General features: G+C 41.3%; 1 protein-coding gene across 2 annotated transcripts in view; it reads right to left on the bottom strand.

Moving 5' to 3' along the window:
- Positions 1-7,088, bottom strand: part of ZNF148 (zinc finger protein 148) — a 134,540-nt gene extending 127,452 nt beyond the window's left edge. The window contains exon 1 of one of the 2 annotated variants that reach the window (XM_012780425.2): positions 6,865-7,088. The gene's annotated coding sequence lies outside the window, so the exon portion shown is untranslated. Of the gene's footprint in view, positions 1-5,996; positions 6,529-6,864 lie in introns of those variants that run through there. The other variant, XM_012780426.3, reaches the window with a different exon arrangement.
- Positions 7,089-8,665: the final 1,577 nt, after the last annotated feature.

The following is an 8,665-nucleotide window of genomic DNA, read 5'->3' on the forward strand; positions in this document are numbered from 1 at the left end:
TTTTTGCTTTACATATACACACAAACATAAATATATGCATATATTAGGTGATAACGTGACCACGTATTTCTTACTGTGGTTCATAACTTAAAAATTAAAAACTAACTCACCATTCCCCACATATCTTGGGCTTCTCACCTCCAAGCCTTTGCTTATGCTAATCCCCCAGGCTGGAAACCTCTCTTTCAGTTATCTCTGCCAGTCAGAATCCTACCCATCCCTCCAAAGACTAGCTAAAATTCTACTTCTATACCACTAAAATGTGGCCCCGGATTTCCCCCCAGTTGAATGCATTTTTGCCTTTTAACTTCAGTAACATTTGGTATTTTTCTTATGATAACATTTGTGATCATAGTGTAGGTATTTGTGTACAAGTCCAGACCCCCTACTAGAATCTAAATCCCAAAGGATTTACTCCTGACTGCAAATCATTATAGGCTTTTGCATATGACAAATGTGCATTATCTATTAAATAGAGAAAATTCGCTCTATCATTTTCTGAAATCCTGTTATAAGTCAACATAATTAAATAACTTCTCTTACATTCCAAACTTCTGTTAAATCTCATCCTCAGCCTTACCACCCTCCTCCTCAAAATAGTCCTTTCAAATAATCCTCTTTACCTTCTATCTTCTCATGCTTTCTTTAAACATAACCTGTCATATTTCAATAATCTTTTCCTTCTCTCAGAATCATCCTTTCTATCAGATATCATGTTTCCTTCCCCATCTGATTATCTTCCACCTTATTCCTAGTTCTCTAACATCCATACTAACGAATCTTATATTCTTTAAAGATTTTTCTCTCTTCATCTTCTTTTCAACCAGACTACCTCAAATTATTTCCATTCATTTCCAGTGCATATATGTTTGTTAGCCCCAGTAAATACTCTACAGAAAAAAAGGCAGGTTATAAATAAATAAATGAAAAAGAAACAGAAAACATACAGATAATTCAGAGCTCCTAATTATCTCAAACATCATCTCATTCATTCATTTATTCAACAGGCTTGTGTCTACTGGACACATACCCTCAGTTTTCCGCCTATTCTGTAATTCAGAAAGCAGTTTTGAAAAAAGCATGCAGGAAAATGCCAAGATAAAACGGCCAAGTTGACTCATGCTCTTCAGTTACAGACCAAATAATTTGTGGGGTGTAGGCTCAGAAAAGAACTATAGGTTACATTCGATATAGATGGAAACAGACCCCACAATTGTTTCAAGAAGTTCAACATCTACCCAACAAATGTGAATTTGAAAAGGAACAAACCAGTAGGAGTAGCTAAAATGAAACAGGGAGAAAGCATTCAGACAAAAATAGATCCAGACTCTAGGTTCATTCTAGGGCTGCAAGAGAAATTTGGAGCCATTTAGTTCCTCTCTGAGATCCCTAAGGAATTCTTTCAAATATCTAGCTAAAGTATGGTTCACGTAAATTCTTTTGCCAATGTTCATTTCTCCATTCCCTGAACTCCAACAGTATCTGTAAAACTCATTTGTGAACTTAATCATAAACCATCTTGTTGGAAGTAATGAAACTGTTAACAAACATACCCAGATTTATTTACATATTCAAATCAGTATGGTCCTCTTTAAAATAAGTTACCTTTGGAGGCTACCACTTATTTATTTATTCATTCCATCTATCCATCTGATGCATTCAACCAATATTTTAGTGCCTAACTACATGTGAACCTATCACCACTGTTCAAAATATTTCCCACTTCCTCTCTGGAAGTGTTTTCCAAAATCAGTTAATAAGTCAACCCAAGAAACTCATTCCTATATCTGAGACTGACTAAATTTAAAGCAAAACTATTCTTTATCTACTCTATTTGATACTGATGTTCAGTATTTCTAAAAATCAAATCTTTCAAAGTGAAAAGAGATGTCACCAATGAAATTATGCAGAATAAGATTATGCCTTGAATTATTTATAAATGTGCCACCCTGGAGGGACTGTGAACTCCTAAAGGATAGGGACCATGTTTTACTCACCTCTATAGGCCTCTTCCCCCAAAAGCACACAATAGGTACTCAATAAATTGGTAAATTGTATAGAATTATGCCAGAGGCTCAGAAGGTAATTCAGAAAAGGTGTTGCAAAAAAGTTCTGAACACTACTACTGAAAATAGCTTCCAAAATATAAAAATTCTCATCTGGAGATATAATTTTGATATTTGTTTTTTTAAAAATCTATTTTCTAAGGCCGGGCGCTGTAGCTCACGCCTGTAATCCTAGCTCTTGGGAGGCCGAGGCGGGCGGATTGCTCAAGGTCAGGAGTTCAAAACCAGCCTGAGCAAGAGCGAGACCCCGTCTCTACTATAAATAGAAAGAAATTAATTGGCCAACTGATATATATATAAAAAATTAGCCGGGCATGGTGGCACATGCCTGTAGTCCCAGCTACTCGGGAGGCTGAGGAAGAAGGATCACTCGAGCCCAGGAGTTTGAGGTTGCTGTGAGCTAGGCTGACGCCACGGCACTCACTCTAGCCTGGGCAACAAAGCGAGACTCTGTCTCAAAAAAAAAAAAAAAAAAAAATCTATTTTCTAAAATCTTACACTATTATTGAATTATTTCACATCTGTCTTTCTCTCCCAAAAGAATGTAAATACTATAAATTCCTTGAGGGGAGAACCTTCATCTAATATTTTTTATTATCTTAAAAATGAATTAAATCAAATCAGATAGAATGTTAAAACAGCTAAAAATCTCTAAACGGTCCTTTATGCCTCAGGTAAGAAAATCCAAATTAAACCAGTACCCTGATCCAAAACAGATTTTACTCCAGATTAAACTAGTCTCAGATTAGAAGAGATGCTTTGGTCTCACCCCTTCCATGTTTTTGCAGGAGTGTTACAATTCCATTTTAATCCATTCTGTCTTCTTCCCTTAAATCTAAAGGTACTCCCCAGTCAGATATTCCTTTTGTCCTTCACACTCTCAAACACACACACACAGACACACAGACACTCACACAAAATTCTGTCTACGGCACCCCCAGAATAGTCATACAATCCCACTATTATCACCAATAGTTAACACTACTTTCTACCAGTCATTCAACAGGTTTATTTATTAAATAGCATTTAAGAATCAAGTTGTTGTGAGTTTTTCCAGAAATCAAGGAAGTCTCAGCTCTAGAACAAGTTACAATCTACTATTTACAACACAAAAAGAGAATAATTCCCATAAGCAAATACAAAATTTGGCAGTCTATAATGTACACATGAATTCTGTTGCTAATGAAAAGGAGGACTTTCAAAAAGTACCATTACCTAAAGAAGACTTCCTAAAAGAAGTAGAGCAATATCTTTCTATTCTCCCAATATCCATCACACTGACTTGCATCTCAGCACACAAAAGTCAAAAGCATAATTTTATGACTCTTCCTATGCATGAGCAGTATAGTTTTCTTCCACCACATTCCCAACATATTCATGACTTAAACATGCTAATTTCCTTATAACTGCCACAAATTTCAGTCTCAGACCATGAGATAAATCTTCATATCAACTATGTCCAAAGGCCGTTACAATTCTTTAACTTTTCTTCTTCAGTCTCCCCACAAATCATCATAGCCCCATCGAACCCTGTCCTCCATCCTTCGACTCCCCTTCTCCCCTTCACATTTCCCCATCTCTTCTTTCCCACAAAAAAAAAGAAACACTCATGTCCATGCCAATCCATTCCTTCCTAAAAACATAAGAATTGCCATAGAAGTCTGGAAAGAGCATTTAAGGGTCACTTTAATATATTTCCAGATTTTCCACACTAAAACTATCCAGAAGACTGTCAAAGAACAATGCAACCCGGTAACTAGTTTCAAGATGAACAATTAAACAAGTACCCTACTCCAGAACAGATTTTACTCCAGATTAAACTAGTCTCAGATTAGAACAGACGCTTTGGTCTCACTCCTTCCATGTTTGTGCAGGATTGTTACAATTCCATTTTAATCCATTCTGTCTTCTTCTGTTAAATCATTGTCAACTCCTCCTCACATCTAACCAACAAATCTTATGCTGTAAATATGCTGTTTCCCACAACACAGTCTTTCCTATAGGTCCATCTACACTTCCCTTTATCATCTCACTAGTATTTCCAGTCTAATTTTAAATGCTCTCTCTACTTCAGGAAAGCCCTTTCTAGTCTAACTCCTCATCTAATACAAGGGAGAAGTCAAGAGACACAGCCTAGGGATACTGGACTCTACAATGAAGGTTGAAGCATATTATTTAAAGATACAAAGACATCGCATAAAAGAACTAATAACTATCAAAGGTTGGAAAAGATGAGGAGAAAGGGGAGTATGTCAATGACACAAATCCTTTTCATCACAGAAGTCTTGTGACTCCTTGACAATGTCATATTGATAAATCAAGAAACAATAGTATATGCCTATTACTTGGAGACCTAGAAAAAATCATAAAAACTATAAAAATTGATGCCTAGAAGTAGTAGCTAGCCTCTGGTAAGTTGGGACTGCAATGGACAGGTGAGAAGGTAAGACAGGGGCTATTACTTTTCATTATAAGTCCCTTCAGAACAATTTTTTAAATCACATACATGCATTACTTCATCATAACTTAAAGTGGAGAAAAACAATAAAGACATACTATATTTAAGGCATACTATATTTATTATATACTATATATTAAGACATACTATATTTATAAAAACAATAAAGACATACTATATTTAAGTGCATTCTATTTACAAAAAATGGAAAGAATAAATAATATTACAGTGCTGGTGAGGGGAAAGGAAGGAAAACTGGTTCTGTCAAACTGTGATGACAATAAAAATGGGTACATAATACTATGTAAGAAAGATTTTTAAAAGAATAAGTCTAAATGTACTGACAAAAAGTTTTACAAATTTTTAAAATAATCCTGTATTATTTCTATGAGAAAATTTGTGATAAAAGAAAGCCCCTCTCCATTTTAATGCTAAATTATCATCCTCCTTTAGAGATATTTGCTAAAGGAATGATTGAATTTTCCCTTCCCTCTCCAAATTTCATACTATCTCTCCCATTAATCACCTTACCCTCCACTTCCATAAAAAGATTTTTCATACTTAACATGCATATTACCATCTCCTCAGTTGAAGAAATATTACAAGGTAATATATATATAGTTTTTTCTTAATAACAAAAGGTGAATAACATCCAGGTAAATGTTTTAAGAGTATGGTTCTAGCCTAGAGTACCCTCTTGGAAATCTGGTCTGGTGTGAACTCTGCAAATCCAACAGAGAGAGCTTGGTTCATTTCCTGATGTAGAGATGCTAATCCTCCCTCCACCCTGGCTCTAGAATCATCCAGTCTCTTCAAGTTCCCCTAGACCTCATAACCAGTTCTGACCTCCTTGTAACCTAAGATCAAAACAGATATTCTAGATCCTACATTCTGCAAACCCCACACTTTGTTGGCTGGAACATTTTTCAATACTACCATACCTCAGTGAGACAGTACTCACTTTCACCAGAGAAGGACTCTCTAACAGCTCACATCAGGAACTATGAATGCCAAAAGATCTCCCACCATCCCCAGATTTATGGAACCAATCTAGCCAACTAATTTATATAGCTACAAACAGAGCCTCCAACGAAGGGCCGCCATGCATAAACCCCCCCTCCAACATTAATTATAGTCTTGTGTACTGCAATCCAGGCTGAATAATATAGCACTAGCTCTCCTGGACCAGATAAGCTGGGCAGTGAAGAAGAAAATCGCCAACTCAAGTAATTTCCATTACGGCATTTGCCAGGTCAGTGTTCACTCAGCCTCTGGTAAGTGACAATACTTCAAAATTACTAAAATCTAAATTTCATGGCCTAGAGAATCCCCACAGGCCAGGCCCTTTCTCAAGGTCTGTTTCAGAGGTTCTCATATTCATTCACCGGTACCAGTCTAAAATGTCTCGGACCAAACTACAAACTAAGGTCTAATTCTCAGTGACCCCACTCACAACCAAGACCCACACTTACCAGATGTCATACTGAAGAGCCCACACAGGTTGAGAACTAGGCCATCCTGGCCCATCTGGAATAACTCTTTAGTCCTTAGACCAATATTTATTATACTACATCTATCTGTTCTATTATGCATTCCCTGCATCCTCTCTAATATTTAGCACTCCGTCTTGCTTCAAACGGTACCCTATCTATTCACAGAAACTCCTATGTCCCTTCTTTCCTCTCCTTAGAAACGCTTCAGTTCTTTCCATAATGAAATACCTAACGTATCTGCACAATGAACACCCTCTAGAATCCTCAAGACTCCTCCACAGCCACCCCCTGCATTCCTCCACCTATCCGGCATCTTTCCTCCGGCCTCTCTCTCGGTTCACACTCCCACTATGTTTCCTGCAAGCAATCCCTTTTCTCCAAACCCTGCCCTTCCCTTCTCCCAAAGAGCACCTCAGGCAGCAACAGTGACTGAGGCCTGCGGTGCATAAAGCACTGCACCAGGCACGGCGGACAGAGATCTGGTGTCTCCTCAGCCTCTTCACACCGACACCCGGCACCCTCTGGCCTCCCCGTGCAAACATCCCACCTCCTTCCCTACCTCTGACACCCCCCGCAAGCCTCGCAGGCCGACTTCTCGCCTCCGCCACCCCCGTCATTATCCTTTCTCAACCCCTCAACCCACCATCCGCGCCCTGCTTCCTCACGTCCCCCAGCCAGCCCCTGCGTTTCCCTCGGCCTCCGCCGGTCCCCTGGCCACCCCCAGCCTCGCCGCGGCTCGCTCCCCCCGGGGTCAGGCCGTTACCGCCGCGCGCTCCCCCCGCGCGCCGCCCCCCTCCCCCTCCCCCGCCCTCCCCCGGGCCCGGGCCTGCCAGGCCGAGCGCTTTACCGCGGGCGGGCGCCGAGTCGCGCGGTCACCGACTGCAGGCGGCCGCAGTCCCAACCTTTCTAGGGGCCTTGAGAGGAGGGGAAGGGGGGAGGGGGGAGAACTTTTGCTGTGGCAGCTTCGGCAACAGCTCCCACCCCTGCGCCTTTCTCCTCTTCCTCCCCCTCCTCCTCCTCCTCCTCTTCCTCCTTCTCTTCCTCCTCCCAGAGCAGTAGAGACGCAGACATGCCGCAGCTAGAGCGCCGCCGCGGTCGCCGCCACTGCCGGCTCGGTGCATTGTGGGAAGCCCCGCACACGGGAAGAGCTCCGCGGCGCCCGCCCTCGCCTGGCGCGGCGACCTGGCTGGGAAGACCCAGCGTGGCTTATCTTCTAGCGCCTGCGTGTCACCCGCCCAGGGTGGCCAGGAAAGCTAGCCCCAAGCCGCGGGTCCCCCAGGCTGGGCCAGAGAGGAAAACGATTTGAAAAAGATTGGAACTCAGGAAATCTTTTCAAAAGGGGTTCCCCTCGCCTCAGCCTTAATGCCTAGCGCTTCAGAAGTGGAGGACGCGGGGGTCGGGAGCGTTTCAGCCTCGGGGAAATGGAAGGGTCGGGGACCTAGGTGAAATTTTATTTGCAAGAATTTCTTGGCTTTTTCGTTTATCCTCTCTTACCTAGCCCTCTCCCCCGCCAATTTCAGTCTTTGGCCTCTACCGCCGCAAATGCCACCTTTCCCGGAAGATCCAGCCCTGCGCCCTTGAAACTGGCAAACCCTGTTAGTGTTTGCAAACTGAGATGCAGGGTGCGAGCATAAAGATCAAGAGATCGGGCCCTGGACCTTGTTGGGCAGAGTCTTAACATAGTATTTTCTTCTCAGTTCACTTGGAGCCCAAACTGTGTCAGTCTGTATGGCAAAGACTTGGTAATGATCTTTATAGAGCTAGGATTGCACTGTTGTCTCATTCTTTGGGAGCCCTTTAAGTAACATTAGCCAAATTGTGACCTCCTTAATGGTGCCTTCATTCAACTAACATTTATCAGGCGCCCCAGGGTGCTTGTATATACTGCAATGGTTTGCAATTACTCATCGGTATGTCCCCACCCTGGGTCAGCCATGTAACACAAAAGATGTTTGGTGAATGTTGAGTGATTATGAGCAAGTTCTTGATGGAACTTGCTATGGGATGAAACACTTTTTCATTGCGATTTCTTCGTAATCTGAAGATTTTATTTAGCACCTGCCTCTCTGCAATATTTAAATATAACCTTTGAGGGGAGAGGAAAAAGAAAGGTCATTAAAATATCTATATAACCATTTCTGCAGTTCTCCTTCCCTTGTCCACACCCACCTTCCCACCTCTTGCCAACTGAATGTTCATTTGAATAGTGCTTTTGGCTAAACTCCAAACTCTGGCATTATGCACTTGTGATGACACTGAATTAGATTAGTGTCTGCAAGGTTAATGTTCCCCCAGGCATTAACCTTAGTAAATCGTGATGCCTGTTTAGAAATAGCTGAGACCCAGAGGTTCAGCTTAATTTAGACACAGGTAACTAAGAAGAGCAAGGATAAGCCACAGTTCCACAATCAACTCTCTGTGTGCTTTCTCCATTAAAAAATATAAATTTTAATAAGATGACAGTGCATATTCTGAATGTTAATTGCAACAAAACAGTGATACAAGCTACAGCAAGGGACAATTATCTGGAGGACAGCCTTCTGGCAACTTCTAGCACCTGCAATGGCATCAAATTCAGATGTTAAAATAAAAAACACTTCTGACAGCAAAGAAGCAGACTCTCAGTACTAGGCAATGGGAAAACTAAT

The sequence above is a fragment of the Microcebus murinus genome, chromosome 1 (assembly GCF_040939455.1).
Source record: "Microcebus murinus isolate Inina chromosome 1, M.murinus_Inina_mat1.0, whole genome shotgun sequence".
NCBI lineage: Eukaryota > Metazoa > Chordata > Mammalia > Primates > Cheirogaleidae > Microcebus > Microcebus murinus.